This window comes from Poecilia latipinna, unplaced genomic scaffold (genome assembly GCF_001443285.1).
Source record: "Poecilia latipinna isolate Pla-1442-1.1 unplaced genomic scaffold, P_latipinna-1.0 Scaffold3764, whole genome shotgun sequence".
NCBI lineage: Eukaryota > Metazoa > Chordata > Actinopteri > Cyprinodontiformes > Poeciliidae > Poecilia > Poecilia latipinna.
Window position 1 is genome coordinate 1 of NW_015116380.1, and position 19,361 is coordinate 19,361.

The 19,361-nt window shown below is 37.5% G+C and overlaps 3 long non-coding RNA genes and 1 pseudogene across 3 annotated transcripts; 1 reads left to right on the forward strand and 3 right to left on the reverse strand.

Moving 5' to 3' along the window:
- Nucleotides 1-89: 89 nt before the first annotated feature.
- Nucleotides 90-2,015, reverse strand: LOC106941613 (uncharacterized). The gene is made up of 2 exons (XR_001423413.1): nucleotides 1,763-2,015; nucleotides 90-539 (listed from the first exon to the last, which is right to left on the reverse strand). It is a non-coding gene; the product is annotated as an uncharacterized LOC106941613 (long non-coding RNA).
- Nucleotides 2,016-6,972: 4,957 nt separating this feature from the next.
- The window catches only part of LOC106941611 (gastrula zinc finger protein XlCGF8.2DB-like), a 27,483-nt pseudogene continuing 15,094 nt past the window's right edge, over nucleotides 6,973-19,361 (reverse strand).
- On the forward strand, nucleotides 10,639-12,026 carry LOC106941614 (uncharacterized). The gene is made up of 3 exons (XR_001423414.1): nucleotides 10,639-10,749; nucleotides 10,847-11,107; nucleotides 11,811-12,026. It is a non-coding gene; the product is annotated as an uncharacterized LOC106941614 (long non-coding RNA).
- On the reverse strand, nucleotides 16,822-17,780 carry LOC106941615 (uncharacterized). The gene is made up of 2 exons (XR_001423415.1): nucleotides 17,327-17,780; nucleotides 16,822-16,978 (listed from the first exon to the last, which is right to left on the reverse strand). It is a non-coding gene; the product is annotated as an uncharacterized LOC106941615 (long non-coding RNA).

The window sequence follows — 19,361 nt, forward strand, 5'->3', positions numbered from 1 at the left end:
TTTGTGAATAAAACTTTTTCCACAGTTCACACATGAAAATGGTTTCACCTCCATGTGAATCATCATGTGATGAGTTAAATTCTGTTTTCGACTAAAACTTCGTCCACAGGTCACACATGAAAACGGCTTTTCACCCGTGTGAATCGTCATGTGACGAGTTAAACCTTGTTTTTGTTTAAAAAAATTTCCACAAGTGACACATGAGAAAGGTTTTCTTCTTTCCTGATTTTGGTTCTCAGCTTCAGCAGCTTCCTGGAAGATGACTTGGTTCCTGTTTGGTTCTGATTCAGTTTGGTATGTTTGTTCATAAACAGGAACCAACATGAAGGTATCAGTCTCCTGTTTTAACTCAATATGTTCTTCACCCTGACTGCAGTAAACTTCTTCCTCTTCCACTTTTATCTGCTGGTGTTTTAGATCCTCCTGCTCTTCTTTTATCTGATGATCTTCTGGTTCTTCCTGTTCTTGTTTCACCTGCAGAGGTTCTAACTCCTCCTGCTTACATAGCTCCTCCTTATAAATGTTATGTTGCAGGCAATCTGGACAAGAAAACAGAAAAATAGAAGAATTGTTAACTTTATTAAAGTAAATGGGGGGAAGACTTTCATTGTTTATTACAGAAATTACAAAATGACCAGATTAAAAAAAAATCCCTTTTACTCATTATTAAATTATTCATCTCATAACAGACGCACAAACTAATTTAGGCATTATTGTTAATTAAAAGTACATTTTATAATTTTTAGGTATTTCTTATGTTGAAGGCATTCTTTATTTTTATTTCTCGTTCACTTTATATTTTGGTGGTTTATTCACAGAGTTTATTTATATTATAATTGATTATTTTATTTATCATTTACTTCTCTAAGGTAGACAGAAAGAACTGTGAGTCCATTTTCTATAAGTGTATGAACTGGTACAGGAGCAGCATGCACTGGGTTGGGCCTGTGGTTTTCCACCAGAGCAGGAGAGGAAACCAAAAACAATGACAAGTTTGATCTTTATTTGCTCACCAAATTGGATAATAATAAACCATAAAAAGCACCTTCTAGTTGTTTGAACATTGGATTTCTTTTGCCTGCGTATTACATTGCATTGCTTATTACTCTCTAAAAATATATGCTGTACTGTTTCCATTTGTTCACAACAAGAACCTGTATTATGTTTATTAATTATTTTAAGAATTATTTAATCCTGTATGTCCAAATCTTATTCTGGATATAATATCTTCTTTTTTAATTGTATTACCTTTTTTAAATTCTCCAACTTTTTGAATACTATAATAAAACCTAGCACTACCTCCTGTATCGCATTGCTTTTGCCATTTGTTCTTAATATACATTTTTATAATATGCTTTATCTAATTTTTACTTATAACATTTAAATCAACAATTTTATTTTTTGCAGCACTTTTAGCAAAACTACCAACCGACTCATTTCCTACCACACCAGTGTGGGCAGAAATCAGTACTAGTTCAAACTGAGATCCATAATTTTTAATCCTGAAAACTGAGTGAACCCCTTGATTCTGAAGACACGTGTTAAATACTTATTAACGCTTGAATCTGAACAAATTATAACCGTTTCCTCTCACACTTCTGCATATACTATCAATTTATCTGTTATTATTTTATTTCTCGTGATATATAAATCTGGAATTACAAAAGATATGCCTACTTTAATATTTTACTAATTTCTACACTTAATGAATTTATCGGTTTACTTAAACATTAACCTTCATCCAAACGCTGGTGTTTCCTACCTATCCGGTGTAAAATAATCCGGGGAGTCCGGGAGAAATCCAGCAGTCTGCGCTGATCATCCATCTCTTCCTCCGACTTGACGATGATTTTTTATAAAACTCCGTTAATGTTTCTTCAGCAGCAATTAACCGCTCGTTGATAAACTCGCTTAGAGAAACACTCGAACATTAAACAAAGCAGCGCCTTTGTTCCTTCTTCTTCTTCTTCTTCTTTTTCTTCTTGGTTTTACTGGCGGTTGGCAACAAACAGTAGCATTACCGCCACTTACTGGTAGGAGTGTGGTTCGCGATGGTCTAGTTATCTACCCACCTCTCTCTCTATATATAATATATATATAAAACCATCTTCCTGTTTTTTTCTTCATCCCACCTTTTTTGCCACACTTTCAACAGTTTTTCTTTAACAATACTCTTTCCCTCAGATTTACTTGTTTTAACTATAAAGCTAATATTATTTTTAATTGCCCTCTCGTTTCCTTCTACTCCAATATGTGCTGGAACCCACACAAATATAACTATTAAACCCATGTTTGTATTCTGAATAATGTATGAAATATTTCTAGTAAAATGTCTGTCTTACTATCTGATTACATTTTAAACTTAATAATGCAGAGCTTAAATCTGAACAAATTATTGTTTTTAATGTTTCTATGTCTTCTACCCACTGTAAGGCTAGTAATATTACCAACAATTCTCCTGTGTATACTGATAATCCATCTGTAATTTGTTTTCCTATTTTTATATTGAATTCTACTACAAACACTATTCCTATTTTTTACAGTCATTTTTGATGTATTTATATATATTTGAATATATTGATGATAATTGACTTATCTTGTTTCTTTTCCATTATTGACATATCTACTGTTGCTTCTGATAGAATCCATGGTGGTATAATTGATATTGGTGTTTGATTAATTTCTAAATTATTCATTTTAAATTCTCTTATTTTCTTTTCAATTGTCCATCCAAACCTCCTCATGTCTTTATTTTCCAATATATTTAAATATGTCATTTATCATAATTGAGAACAGTAACAGATGTATAATACTCCCTTGCAGAGTTCCATTTTCTATATTCCTGAGATTACTTCACTAATTCTAACTTGTATTTTTCTATTGTTAAAAAGTCTTTGATCCATTTAAATATTTCCCTTTAATGGCCTACTTGTATAATTTAATTAATAATCGCTCAACCCACATCATATCATATGCCTTTTCTATATCAAAAAATACACTTTCTTTAATTACTTGTGCTATTCTAATTTCATGCTCTAGACCAGTGGTTCTTAACTTTTTTTGAGGTACCGAACCCACCAGTTTCATATGTGCATTCACTGAACCCTTCTGTAGTGATAAATAAAATATGATTTCCCCTCCCCCCAAATTCAAAACATAGAGGTGACCCAACCAGAGCCTAGTTGGGTCACCCCAAGATCACTAAGTCTTCTTAAAAGGTAGAGTCTCTGAGAACAGTTCTTCAAAATATAGTCAGTGTTTTCAGCAAAGTTCAGCTGACTGTCCAGGAACGACCCAAGGTATTTTTATATTTGCCAGTTTCAACAGGTTGACCATCGAGAGAAACTGGAACCACTTTAAGTCTTGTTTAGGTCATTTAATTGCTCTACATTGTTAAGATAATGAAAAAGTATTATAATAAATAATAGACTTTGCAGTATTCTGATTTAGTAATGTAATTATATTAGTTGTGTTACCACCCCCAAACCACTAGAGGCAGTAGCAAGCCCAAAAAGATGCCACTAAGGAGCAGATTTAGAAGTACACCGAAACATACACATTCGGAATAGACATGTTGACGCCTCATGGAGCGCTGAGTCGTACGTAAAAGCGTTCGCCATCTTCTATGTGGCAGCCGGATGAAAGATCAGAAATACTTGACTTTGCAGCCAGAAATTCGCTTCTAAACAACCGGAAAAATATTTCCTATGTAGCTAAATTGGCCCAAAGTAACCGCTGATTGTTAGCTTAGCAGCTAACGTTTTCATACTGTTTTCTAATGAGAGAGCTGATGAGAAACCGCTGTTAGAGGAGAAGTTAATTAAAAACCAGAGGATTTAGTGAGGAAAGATCAGTCAGGATCAGAGCTGGAGCTGCTGTTCTTCAGTCTGCTGTCAATAGCAGAGTTGACCTACTGTAAATCCTCTGGAAAAAAGTAAGAAAAATATGTAGTTTAATGTTTGACAATGACTGATTAATAAATCAAAAGTCTTTTCTCAATAACGTATAAAAATAAATACAGGAAAATATTATTTCTTTTCTTGAAATGTTAAATGTACATTAAATTATGGAATTATGTAAATATATTCTTTAATAAAACACTGTAAAAGTGTGTCTGTTCATCAATGTCATTATAAAAATTATCAGAATAATTTCTATCAAATAAAACATTGTGCTCTTTATTCAGAAATGCCCCCAAAACAATTAAATAATCACATCAAAAGTTAGAAACTCTCTCTTTAGTAATTTCTTTGATTGCCAAATATATTAACGTATCTGAGAAAATGTGTCTTAAGTATTTTAAGTTATGTATTAACTTAAAATACTTTGTAGAACGGCACTTTATAAAGTTTGGTCCATTCACTTGTATTACTTTACTGGCAGATATTCCACATTCAATATGGCGGACGCTGTTACGTATTGCTTCAACGGGCCGGCCCGCTCCATGAGGCGTCTACGTATTAATGTCTATGCACCGAAAGCTACAGAATTTGGTAAAAACAGTGAGCTTTGCTGAAGTAAATAAAGACACAAGTTCAAATCCATGCTGAGAGTGGAGCTCCTTCAATCAGTGCTCCTCCGCAGCTCTGATTGGCTCAGCAATGTAACGTGATCCTCTGCCCCGCTTTAGCCGTTATCACGACTTTACACAAGGGTGTTTTTACCTCCGCGGCAGAGGCTCCGCCGAACCCCTGAGACCGACTCAACGAACCCAGGTTAAGAACCACTGCTCTAGACGTAGTGCATTCATACTCCTCCCTTTTAGAAAACCACTTTGATATTTTGACATGTACCCTTTATTATTTAAATATACTAGTCTATTATTAATAAATTTTTTCTCCAACTGTTTTGCAAATACTATCCACATTTAAAGCCTTATTCTTTTGTTCTTCATTTTTACAAACTTCCAATAGATTTCCATCTCAAAATCTTTACCATTTCAACATCTCCAATTTTCTTTTTTATTTCTCTTGATGCCACATCCATCCATCCATCCATCCATTTTCTTTACACCCTTGTCCTTTAGTGGGATCGGGAGGGGTGCTGGTGCCTCTCCAGCTAATGTTCTGGGCGAGAGGCTCCATTTCCATCCGAACCATTCACATACTAGTTTATGCCCAAATCCGCATTTTCCACGAACGCAGCCAGGCGACACCCCCGCCCCCTCAATTCTTATTCATGAAATTTATTGGCGGTTGGCCAGAAAAGTTAGGTGAGCATTACCGCCACCAACTGGTAAGGAGTGTGAACCACTCGCCAAAATAAAACAAAACAAAGGGAAAAAAAACTCCTATCCTGTATTTCCCTTCTGCCACACACCTGAATTGTATATCTGGATGATTTACAGGCTTCTGCAGTATTTGATGGTCATGCAATCATCTGAATCAGCTGTTCTGGAAGAGAGGCACATCTAAAACATGCTGAGCAGGGGGGCAGTGAAGACCAGGGTTGAGAAACACTGCTATAAAACAACTTTCACTGTTTAAAAAAAATCAAATATAGCTTGCTATCTTCTGATCTTCTGCTTCTTGGATCCTTTTGCAGTGAGTTAACTATGTCAATTTTCATTTTCATGTTACATAAGGTTCCTAATTAACTCGTTTCTCTGAATACAGTAATTCCTACAATGCAAAATAATGTTTTATAGTCTCACCTTCCCCACAGTCACATTTTCCTGTCTGATGTTTCCCTATCAAAGTAATGTTATTCAATCCAGTATGTCTGATTCAAAGTCTGAAATAATCATCTCATGTCTCCTGTTTCTTTCTGTTCTTATTTGCCCAATTCTCTTTTGAATTTTATAAAAAACCACCGTATTTTCCTTTCTTCTACCCATAACTTTTGCCATTCAGGGTTTTGAGTCTGGCAAAATAAGAATTACATTTTTATTGATGACTTGTTTAAAGAGGAGATTCTGGAATCATTTGGTCAGACTCAAGACAAGTATGGGCTAATTTCATCGGACATTAACAGATTTTTGCAGTTAAGAAATGACCTGATGTCCTATCATACAGAATGATCTCTTCCTAAATCATAACCTACCGATTTAAAAGTATTCTTCATAAAGGTCACTAAAGAAAAAAAAGGTGATAAAACTGTCAAATCTATTTAAATGTTTACAGTGATGTATGTTGGGGGTCTCCTGGGACAAAGTACAGGTGGGAACCAGAAATGAATGTTGTGATTGCGAACTAGTGGGAGCTAGTGTGTGAAATGGACATTAACTGAATAACCGCCCAACATGGAAACAATTTTATTGGGAAATAATTGTTAGATACTTCAGAACACCATGTATCATTTCAAAATTTGATTAGGCTAAAACAAATTTGTGCTGAAGACAATGTGGACTTGTTGGAGATCACTCATGTTTTGGGATTACCCAAAAATTAAATCATTTTGGGAAGGAATTAGAGAGGAAATTTAAAATATTTTACACAGTTATACATAATGAAATTCCCTTGCGTTTGTTCTGGGAGTGCTCAGGTGAGTGATTTAAGTAAAGAACAATAGTACCTGCTTGGCATCCTTTTACTGATAGCAAAAAATCATTACTGTATGTTGGTACAAACCTTTACCCCGTACTGTTAATCAATGGAGAGAGAGAACAGTGAGGGTTTACACTATGGGAAAAATAAAGCTAAACCTACCCATTGATTTACTTAAGAAAAGGTGGAATCCATTGACAACATATCTGGACCTAACATTGTAGCTTGAAAATTTAATGTAGATATACATATATGTTCTTTGTGTGCATGTTTAACAAGGAATATCTTCCCTTTATGTTTGTAATATTTATTTTAACTCCACTGATCAGTAGAGAAAAGATTCATTGGGGTTTCTGGATTTTCATGTTCAACTGATTTGTTTGGTCGAAATTGATGATTTCGAAATTGATAATGTGCTAAAGACCCAGTTTGAATTGAGAATGGAACATTTTTATAAATAATAAAATGCAGCCATGTTAAACAATGATTTTTTTGTATAAAGATATATTTGAGAATGCAAAACCATTAATGAAAACTGTACATTACATTTTTGTTTATGAATGCATTAAAGTAAATCCGATCAACTGAACTCACTCACATAGTACAGAATAGCACAAATCAAACCCTCAAATCCAATCTCACTACAATGTTTGGGAAGGGAGTCCATGTCCAGTCAAATTCTCTTAATATCATCCATACTGAACGGAGAATTTCTTCAGGGAGGCAGAATGACAACAGCTCATAGATCCATGTTTCTGGTTCGGAGGCTCCACAGATTTACAGTTTTTAAGGATGATTTTATTTTGTACCAAATAGTCCAGCAAAAAGAAATATCACTCAAGGAAAAGATTTCAGGGATGCACATCTCTAAGTATCCAAATGTCAAGGTAAAAATGATCCCATTCAACAAAGTACACAAACAAACAAAGCATAGCTCAAGGAAAATGTTCCAGGGACGCACATCTGCAAGTATTCAAATTTCAAGATCCAAATTATCACATTTAAACAACTTAAATTAAACGCTTTCTCCACCTTATAGACAAGAAAGCCCTCCAGTGTATAACTCCAGTTTTCATCTAAATGACTTTTATAATGAACCTCAACAGGGACATATATGGGAAAAAGTTCTACTGCTTTTCACCTGTGTGACGCCTGGTGTGCAGAGTTAAACTAAGTTTGTGACGAAAACTTTTTCCACAGGTCACACATGAAAACGGCTTTTCACCTGTGTGAATTCTCATGTGCAGAGCTAAATTCTGTTTTTGATTAAAACCTTTTCCACAGTTCGCACATGAAAAAAGCATTTCGCCAGAGTGAATCAACATGTGCAGAACTAAATTCCGTTTCCGACTAAAACTTTTTCCACAGGTCTCACATGAAAATAGCTTTTCACCTGTGTGAATAATTATGTGCCGATTTAAATGATATTTCCGACCAAAACGTTTTCCACAGGTCACACATGAAAACGGCTTTTCGCCAGTGTGAATCCTGATGTGCTGAGTTAAATCATGTTTTAGACTAAAATGTTTTCCACAGTTCACACATGAAAACGGCTTTTCACCGGTGTGAATCATCATGTGCCGATTTAAATCTCGTTTTACACTAAAACTTTTTCCACAGTTCATACATGAAAACGGCTTTTCACCTGTATGAGTTCTAATATGACTATTGAGAGCATGTATGACAGTGAAACGTTTTCCACAGGTCTCACATAAGAACAGTTTTCTTTTTTCCTGATTTTGGTTCTCAGCTTCAGCAGCTTCCTGGAAGATGACTTGGTTCCTGTTTGGTTCTGATTCAGTGTAGGATGTTTGCTCATCAACAGGAACCACCATGCAGGTATCAGGCTCCTGTTTTAACTGAACCTGTTCTTCACCCTGACTGCAGTAAACTTCGTTCTTTTCCACTTTTATCTGCTGGTGTTCTAGATCCTCCTGCTCTTTTGTCTGATGATCTTCTGGTTCTTCCTGTTGTTTCACCTGAAGAGGCTCTAACTCCTCCTGGTCCAGAGTGGATCTCCTCTCCTGCTTATAAATGTTATACTGGAGACAATCTGGACAAGAAAACAGAGAAAAAGAGCGATTGAAAAAGAGCAACTTTGACATCCACTGGATTACGCAATTACTAAAATATTTGTTTACACCAGCCATACTTTGAATTATATTAAAATTTTATTTTAGTCCACTTTATATCTTTGGGGTCTATTTACAAACATGAGTTTATTTGTAGGTTAGTAGTTGTTTAGTTTTTGTTCTTTTGTTATGTACTTTTCTAAGTTGGACAGGAAGAAATGTGGGTCCATTATCTGTAAGTACAGGGACTGGTATGGGACCAGCATGCACTGGGTTGGGCCTGTGGGTAGACAGGCTAAAGAAAAGAAAAATAAAAGGATGTGAAAACTTCACTCAAATGTAAATAGTGCTTTTCCTCAGCTTTTGTTTCATAAAGATCAGAGATCATAGTGATGTGCTGGGAAATGTAGATGATGGGTTATTAGTGTTTAAATTGCCCAGACTGATCATCCTGGAGCTCCAAACAAAACCTAAAACAGGAGCTGTGTGGTACCGGTCCAGCTACGGTCATCCTTCAGTCGAGCCGCCCACTTTGTGAATGCGCCTTATGGTCAATTTAGAATAAACGTCCACTTTGCCACTCAAGGGTCTCTGACACGCTGTCAGTCTTTAAATCCTTGCTGGACGCGCTACTGTTCAGACAGGCATTTGCACAATCTCTTTATGCATTTATTTAATTGGAATTTTTTTTTCTTTAAAATGTATTATTGTTTTTGTGAGGGAACCTTGTGCCATGAAAGCACATTTTACATAAATTATAGAGTTATTATTATAAATACTCATACTGCTAAAAACAAGAACGTTGCCATGGTTACTGCTTCGTGTGGTGGGAGACTTTCAGGTATTTATACTAATTTACGTATTTATAGGTGGTGGCAGGGCAGACCAGCAGCTGTGCTCAATTTCACGCAAAAAGCGTGAGCACGGCTTTATGCATCAGATTTTTTTTTGTGTGCCGCACTTTTGTAAATGTAAAAACTGCGCACTCTTATGCACGAGGCCCTAGGAGAGGAAACGATGAAAAATAGTGATGGTGAGCGTTGTAATGCGTATTTTCTTTTTTAGATTATTTCAGATTACGTTTTACGTGTCAAGTAGTTCGACCCAATGTTAGCAATAGCTCATGTCTACGTTAGCTAAGTCCTCCATTAGTATCACGCCTCGGTACAGTTTAAAACGGTATCTTCCTGGCCCATTACAGCCATGTCTACGTTTATCACCATGCTCAGCTATTTTTATGATGCCGACAAGAATGTAGGCTTAGGTGACGTCTTTTATTAATTTTTATTATAATTAATTTTATTAATTGTCTGGCAGATAATTAATAAAATATTCCATATTTAATTTCTATATGTCCTTTTTCAACTATGCAATTTATGAAGTGAAACATTTAACACAGTGAAATGTGGAAAATACATAAATTTTTCGATTTACAAGATATTTTTATATTTATGATTCCAAAACTTTTACCAACTCAGGTGTTGATTGATCTGTATAATTGAGATTTTTTTGTTGTCTCAATAGCAGATAGTTGGAAACATGGCTCATGCCTTGGCTATAGCACTCACAAGGGAACTTGTGGGAAATACAAGCTCTCCCTCAGCAAGTTCATGCCCTAATAACGGCAACAATTCTGACCCTTTGGCTTCAAATTCTTCAACACGGGTCAACCAGGCATTAAAACGGTAAGATTTGATTTTCTTTTTAAAATTGGAAACAAAGTAGATAGCAGTTATGTGTTTATTTCATATATGTTTTTTCATTGTTGGTTTTAGTAATTTATGGACTCTGCCTTGACTGGATCTTTTGTCTCAAAATATTATCTTTATTCTCAAAGGCAATTTCCAAATCTGTTTCAAAAGTCAGACCTGAAAAAAGGCAAAAAATCTCCAACATTGGAATATACGTATTGCCAGGCCCCACCAATCTAACCCCAAAAAATTCTGATGAGCTTCCCTTAGCACATGCAGGGTTAGGGAGAAGGGTGCTTTCTTTTTCTGATGACAGCAGGCATGAGGAGGTAATAAAGGAAAATAATTATCAGTTACTCATAATATTTAATGTCTAATTTATTTTGTATTGGTGTTCTTATAGTACTATGCATTGTATGTAACACATTGTCAGTCAGTTGGAGGACGAGTTTATCAAACTAAAAGAACTGAAGGGAAGATGGATGTTCCATAAAGCATCAGGTTAAAATGATTCCTCTTTAATAAGATTGTTCATATTTATTTTGATTTGTAAAATGTTCAGGTTGCACCATTAAATGTATATCTTTATTTATCTCAGGTGGAGGTGGTCAAAGGAAATTGTCAATAATCCCAATGGATGCAGAAGGGTACAGCGGCAAGCTGCACCGTTCGGCTTCAAATAATGGGAAAATAGTCCTCTTCCTGGTGCCCTTCCAGGAAGAAATGGACACAAGTCCACTACCGTTTGATGCTGAGGAGTTTGCCAAAATGCCTCAGGTGCCCTGTGTGACTTGTGGTATTAACAATGCCTCTTCAGATGCTGGCGTTACATGCTGGGTCTTGTGGAAAAATTACAGAAGTTGTCCTCATTTCCTCCCTAACTTAATCAATCAACATTACTATGTTGAACTCCTTGATTTTAATATCTATGTTTATATATACACACACACACACACACGCCTGTGGCAATACTGGCATTAATGTTTCACAATTTAAACAGAATCGGACTGATCAGTCTGAACCTATAGAGGTTGATGAGGATGACTGTGACACATTGGAGGAGCCAGAAGACACAATTGAAGATTTGGATGAAAGAGAGGTATTTCTACATGACATGGAATCACTATCCACAATTGATCCTGTTAAAAATGTTGCACACAAACTAATTTATTTTTAAAAAATAAAGCAAATAACTTCTAATATTCTTGCAAAAAATATATTTTTTAATTTTTATTATTTTGAAAAATTAATTTTCTGTACAGTGCTGCCCTATCTGCCAGAGGGATTTCTCGAAGTCTATGCTTCCTTATCATGCCAGTGACTGCTGTGACAGGTATTGGTGTATAATTTTTTTTCTTTAGGAAGGTAGACGGATATATGTTTATGTGAATAGGGCATGTAATGTAAAATGAGTAATGAGTATTCAGACATATAAAAAGAGCTTTACAACTACATTTACTTTAAAAATTTAGCCCTAATATTTGAAAACATTTTCTATCACTGTTTCTGTAACATAGCTGGATGTCGTTTCCTATCACATAAATCAATTTTTTTTCCTTCAGCAGGGAGGGAGTATTGGAAATACACCCAGATATGCCAGGACCATCATCAGCAACTTCAGGGACTTCTTATTCTGCAGAACCTAGAAGTACTGAAGGTATCATACTATAGTAAATAAGTCTGAAAAACATGTGATCCTGGATGTTGTTGGGCAGGTTTGCTGTATATCTGTTGTATAGGATGGTAGAAGGGGGACTGCCATGCCGTCTTCTTTGAAGCCATGGATTCTCCCACCACAGACTAGTAGTCCAGTCTCTACCTCTCCGTACACCACCAAGTGGTCTGTAGTGGTAGCTGGAAGGGTCACTCCCTCTTGTGCAGCCAGACAGATGTCTCTAAAAGCATCTTGACGTTCAAAAACAGTGATGACCCCACTTGTTGGCACTGCCTCCCACTTTGGTGTCTTTATGGACTTGTTTCCAGATATAAATTTTCTGGTAGCTCTCCATATGAAAGAAACAGTCTTGACCAGACACATTAGGCTATTAAAGTGGCTTTCATCCACCAAGTTTTTACAGCTGCCCCAGCAGGTGGTCTCCGCTCAGAGCTTTGTTCCGAAGTTTGATCTTTCTTGGCTTGGGGTCTGGTCAGTGCTGCTACAAATGACTTCTTTTGCATATTATTAATGCTTTCTTAAGCTGCAGTAGACACCTCTTTTGCAGACATAATGAGCCACTCACACTCGGGGAGGTGTAGGAACTTTGGTCCTTCCTGCCACTCTGAATTAACATCAAGTTCTTTTGGTCCAGCTCCACGAGTGATAATGTCGGCTATGTTGAGTTGTCCAGGGATCCACCACCTGTCTTGTAGCCGTGTACTGCTTTGCATTTCTCCTATCCTATTAGCGAAGAAAGTTCGAAATCCATAACTCTCACGCTGAATGGCTCCAAGAATTGTTTGGCTGTCCAATAAATGGTACCACTTGCTGATCTTGATCTGGGCATGCTGCTCAAAGTATTTTTTAAGAAGACTTGCAAAGACCGCACCACAAAGCTCTGCTTTGACTGCATCTCCTTTCTGGTCTAGAGGCGTCAACTTTGCTTTTGACTCTACTAATCGAACATTATTTGTTTGCAGCAGTTCCACCGTAGGTAGAGAACAGCACCATATGAGCTTTCACTGCCATCTGAAAAAGTGATTGCAATGGGTTCAGTAGTGACATCTGGAGGAGTAAGGGCTCTTGGAAATGCAATTTTACTTAGCTGTACCTACTCTTCAAATAGATCAACCGCATCTCTGTGGAGCTCATCAGATAAGGCAAGGTCCCATGTGTCTTTGACAATGTTACACTTTGGTTTCGCCTCCTGCAATGCTCTTCGGACCAAAATAGCCCCTTTGATGGAGTTGTCAGGCCGATTGGGTCATATAAACCAGCTATTTGACTCAACAGCTCACGACGTGTCAATGGGTCTGGTGTTTTTAGCCGTACCTCTTCTAGCAGTATATCTTGACCCAGTCTAATTTTTTTTTTCTTTCTCGGAGAAATAAATTCTCACCATGACATGCAACTTGTCTTCATTTGCGATGTAACCAAGGCCAAGTGCCTTATTGTTTTCCTCCTTCAGTTGATTCGGCAGAACAATCATCTGTGGTGATGTCTCTAGTTTCTCTTCCTTATTTTGGCCAGAGAAGACCCACGGCTTCAGCTCAGATCCTCCTGCTTTTAGAATCAACTCTACATTCTTTGTGATGTCCTTAAGTCTTTTGCGGGAGTTGTGGGATGTTATGTCGTCAACATAGCTGTGCTCATGTAATACTTGACACTCATCTTTCATGTGGTTGAACTGAGGAAGGTTAGCCGTCTCTCTCATGGCGAGTTGGGCTATACAACCTGCTGGTTTGTCCCCAATGTTTACCCGTGTAATTGAAAACTCTTCCAGCTCCTCATCCACTGAATCACGCCACAAGAAGCGGTGCAGATGGACCTCTCGCTCCTCAAGGCATACAGAATTATACATTTTCTTGATGTCTCCCAGAGCAGCAAAAGTGCCCTGACGGAACTTGAGGAGGACAGCTCAGATGGAATTGAGAACATCAGGACCTTTCAACAGCAGATCATTTAGACTTTGGCCTTTATACTTTTGACTACTGTTCCAGACTAGTCTCACTGGACTTGTAACAGAGTGCAGGTTAGGAGCGATGAGATGGCTTATGTACCAGACAGGTCCTTTCCAGGTACTTAAATCCTCTTCAGTCAGCTTTTTTGCAGCCTGACGGTCAACCATTTCATGAACTTGAGCACTGTAAGCCTTTTTCCATTGTGGTTCCTTGGCCAGTTGTCTCTCCGTTCTGAGAAAGGTTGCCTCCACTGCTTTTTTGTTATTTGGCAATGTGGAGGGGTCCTCAAGCCATGGATAGCTTGCATGCCAATGGGGACTGTCACTGTGGTCATCAGCCTCAGCATATCTCAGTCCACTCTTCACCACTTTTAATTCCCTTTCTTCTGCCAAGGTCATTTCTTTACCACCGGGCTGGCAGTTGCCACAGCGGCAGCCTCCGCATTTTGGGGTGCAAGCAGCACCAATGCTGTCCCACTTCCACCATTCAAGAAAATCACGAGTGGTCACAGCAGAGCTAAAATGCTTGGTGGTAGATGAGGAGCATACATGCTCTTTATACATCACTGCAGCGGTTCTCATTGATCTGGCGAAGTGGGTTCTAGATTGGTGTGCTGTGAATGTAGCATCTTCAAACAGCCCAGGGTATGTTCCTGCGACTGTCTTTCCCAATGGTCCATCCCATAATACAAGATCTCCAACAGCACGTATCTTCTGTGGAACCAGCCGACCTTCTTTATGACTTAACAGCTGTATCTTTTTTGGTCTCACAAGTTCACTGAGGGGAACGTCTGGGAAGAACTTTTGAAGTGCTTTCTCAGTTACATATTGATGGATGTCTGCAATGTTGTCCAAACCATAGCAGAGGAGTTGGTGGGACCTGAAGTTCCCCTTTTCTGTCTTGACCCGGATCTTTAGGAGGTACCGTCTTGTGGTAACTTGAACTTTCATTCCTCCCACACTGTGGACAACCAGGGTTATGGCTTCACTCCTCAGGTTTAATTGATCAGCTGCAGAATGTGTTATATAGTTGGTATCTGATGCTAGATCAATTAGAGTCCCAATCTTTTGTCCTGCATTGGCTGTGACCTCTAATAGCATCATGATGACAGGCCACTCCACCAAACCATTCTTTGCCAGAAGGTTGGGCTGACTGGACACAGATGTTTTAGCCACTGCATTACAGAAGACATGACGACACTTTTCTGCCTGTTCAGGAGGGAGGCCTTTAATGAAATCTTCTTGGGCTTGGGTGTAGCGTCCTGCTACATCCCCTCCCACTGCAGTGTCTTTGCGCCTCTGGATTGAATTCTCTCTGGACACATCAGCTCTTGGACAGAGATAATAATGGTGCTCTGCAGTGCGTTGCTCCTTGCTGTCTGGCCTTCTGCACAAAAATTCAGTTTTACAGTTCTCATACTCGTTGTGAATCTCCAGACACTTTTTGCAGGCCCCCAAGTTTTTTAACAGCTTCCTTCTTTTCTGACAACTTGAGCATACGAAACTTTTTACAGAAATACAGCCTTTTCTTATGCTTCTCGTCTCCACAAACCACACATCCTTGAGACATGTCTGTTGGCTGAATAGAAGTTCTGGTCCAGGCTTGACGTGGTTCAGACCTTGGTTTTGACTCCTCGTCCTTCAATTGATCCAGCTTTTCATAAATTGCTTCTTGACCTTGAAGAAATTTCAGGAGGTAGTCAAATCGTTTGTCTTCTTCAGCCTCAGTCCCTTTGCTGGCTATATGGAGAAGCCATTCCTTCTTCAGGCTGTCTGGAAGTTTACTTTCTATTGCTTTTGTTATAATAGGGTTCTTTATAGCAGCAGTTGCACCTAGTTCTTTGAGATCTATCAGAGCTTTTTCTACAGTTTGAATTAGCTCAACAATCTTCTTGGGATGGTTCCCTTTAACTGGTGGAACCTTTTGAAGCTCCTCCACTATTTCAAGGAAAATAGTTGTTTTATTTCCAAAGCGATTCTCTAGAACTCGGAATATCTCATCAGCTGTTGTGTAAGTTGTGAGACGATGGTCTCGTACTATTTTCTCATCCACACTGTCGAGAAGATGATATTTTTTAATCTCTTTTGATCCTGTAGGTTCTCCCTGCATCTGGAGTGCTTCCCAATCTTTTTTCCACTGATGAAACTCTCTATGAACTCCAGTGAACTTTGGCAGAGCAGCAGGTTTTAATTTAATGGCTGGTGCCACAGGAAAACTCATAGAAGTGCTTAACCTTTTGGTCACATCTTTGGTTTGCTCTTCAATAAATTCCGCTTTTCTTAATGTTAATTTTGGTAATATGGTCTCAAGAGCTCTGATACGACTCTGAAACTGATGTTGCTCTGCATGAGGAGCCCAGCACCTCCAATGTTTATGCACTGCCTTTGCTGTCTTTACTAGATTTTGCAGATGTTCTATTATGAACCCATATGCATCTACATTTATACTTGGGTTTACAGTGTCCACCTGATCTGCATGTGACTCTGCAGTTATAATGGCTCGTGTCACTTCATATTCCCCAAAACTTTCCCACAATGTCTTTTGTATTAGGTTTTTTAGCTCTTGCTTCTTTTTCTCACATTCTTTGGTTGTTTTATCTAAATCAGCCTTTTATTGTTCACTTAACACCTCTGGATCTGAATTTTCAGCAGTGTATTGTTCTGCAACATCATCATTGGCTTCAAGAACTTTACTGGCTTCTGCTGTGAGCTTTGCAAAGTTGTCCCTGAGCTCTTCCTCATCATTGTGTGCATTCGTAGTACATTATTGGCTAAACGGGAGAATTGACCCTTCACAGTTGTTCTAGCGCTCTTCAGCTGCTCCAACACTACTGAGTCAGCCATTTTGATGTAAGCAGCAGGGCAAAAGAACAATCTTGATTGTCTCTTTGTGGACACGTTTGGTCCAACCAACAAATTCTTAATGTCCCTCCAGTCTTTAGACTGCGGTTTTTCAGGTTAGGTTTACTGTGCGATTCCCCACTTGAAAGGGATAGTTTCCACTGTGAAGTTTGAACTGGATTTTACTCAGAGCCTTTAATTTAGTTGACTCATCTTTATTTTTCGTATGATGGTCCACATAGCACATAACCCATAGAATGTAGTTGAAAAACCTCAAAAGAAACAGAAACACATCTATTACATTCTGAAATTAACAAGATAAATACATTGTGAATAATCAGATTTCTACCAGTTATTTCAAAAGTATAATAAATATTTTATAGTAAAATTCAACAGCAATAAATTAGCATTTTTATCAACATTTTGTTAAATATTTTCACAAACATTCTGACCAACATTTTTTTTCTTTCTACTTTAACCAATAAACACCAAGTGTATTTTTTCTTCTTTTTAACTTACTAGCTTGACTTCAATAAGATTAAACAATTTGATACAACAATCAGAGTTCATTTGCTACTCCAATGAAATTCAGCAATGAGCAACAGCATTGTGAGGCTTACCGGCTGTCTTTCACAGTTTGTAGAAACTTTTACACAGTTCTGAATCTACATGCTACCAGCACTGTCTGCTTCTCATGCTCTCAAACAGGAGTGACAGGTCAGTCAGCCAAAAGTAGCTGCACTCTGATTGCTAGGAGATTGAGTCCACCTGGTTCTCCTCACCAACAGGGAGAGAAGAGCTGCAGAAAGGTGCAGCAAAGGGGAGTGGCAGAGGGGAGTGGTTACCTAGCAGTTCACCAGAACATTCCAAGAAAAGCCTCGACGCATGAGATTGAAGAGTGGCGCCGTGAAGTGAACCTCTACTTTCATATGCATCATATAGTGTAATGCATAAGTTATCTAAAAACAGATAACACTCAATGCTTTTTTTATTGATTTACTGCTAAATGCAGCAGTAGCGTTGATGCCCACACAAACATTACTCCAAGTTACAATGAAGGAATGACGCACAATGTTCTTCACTGCAGTTGTTATTCATGTGAATTTTACTTGTACTGCATTTCTACTTTTAAGTTGTGTTGTAGAAAGATTTCCGTACTGCTATATTACTCAATAAAATAAAATATATAAAAATGGACAATTGTGATGAAAAACTATAACGTAAACAAATTCACAGACATTACTCCTTCAAATAACTTTTTATCTTTTCCTCCAAAAGCTATTTCTTATATGCATTTGATGATGCCTTTATTCATGTTCTGTTTATTGCATGCTTCTTGTTTCAACTTTTATTTATAACTCAGGATGTAGGCTACATTTTCATATTTTTAGAATGATCATTGTATTTTAATAATAGATTTTCATGCTTTAGTCATATTTATATAGTTGTCCTTTTATCTTTTCAAAGGGAATGACCTCTTCTACATACGACAAAAAGGCAGGCGGATCCTCAACAAAGGTCAAAGTAGTTAAAGGTGCTGAGGAAGCCGAAACAAATATTTGTTGACTTTCATACCAGCCCTACAGGTGCACATTGTGGCCAATTAAAAACAGATGCAATCTCAAGGAGAGTTTATTGGCCAGGAATGTCTGTGGACATCAAGAAATGGGTATGTTAGCACAGGACTAAGTAAAGAATTTTCTTTACCAATACCAAATACATTTAAATTTTAGGAAAAGAAATGTGTAAACCTTATTTGTGTTACCAATATGAAACTACAATTGTCCAATAATGTCAACTTTGCGTGTGTTAAATTCTTGTTTGTTTTTGTCTTTCACTAAGTTCCCAGGTCTCTGAGTGCTCATCCTGTCAGGGTAGTGCCCAAGCATTGAACAGCTATCAGAGTAAACTCCCATAAAGGTAAAGTAATTCATTGTGAAAATAAACACTTTTACTGAGACTACTATGTAGTCTCAGCAGTGGTTGGTTGTCCTGTTTTGTCTGTTCTCACAAAGGGTCAATATTTGGAACAAGTAGATGTATAAAATTAAGGAATGTATTTTTAATATACTAAACATTTTACAATACATTGATAAGCTATTATTTTTAGCTTAATAAAATACTGCTTTTGAAAATATTCTTGTCTTCTATTATTTTTTTATTTAATAATCTATTAAGTCTTTCATTTAAGACGTTGAACTAATTGGGATGGACCTCATTGGAAAACTTGCTGAAACAAAATCTGGACACAAATATATTTGTGTCATGATTGACTATTTCACAAAGAGCCACAAGCTTATCCACTGAAGAACAAATCGGCACCTGAAGTTACGGAATGCATAATTACGTTTGTGCATCAGTTTGAGGCCCCAAAAGGGATTTTGACAGACCAAGGAAGAGAATTTGTAAATTCTGTAAGTATTTGTTTTCAATATCTTAGAGAAATTTAACACTATGAATGTCCTCCTTTACACCATTTGTTTCGATATGCTGTTTAAAGCAGGTTATTTTGTTATAGCTATTTGTTCGTAAATTTTCAGATAAACCAAGAAGTGTGCAAAGTTCTCAATATTAAACGAAGTCTGTGTTCCCCATACCACCCCCAAAGTAACGGGTTGGCTGAAAAAATGAATGGGACCCTTCAAAGGTGAGTAC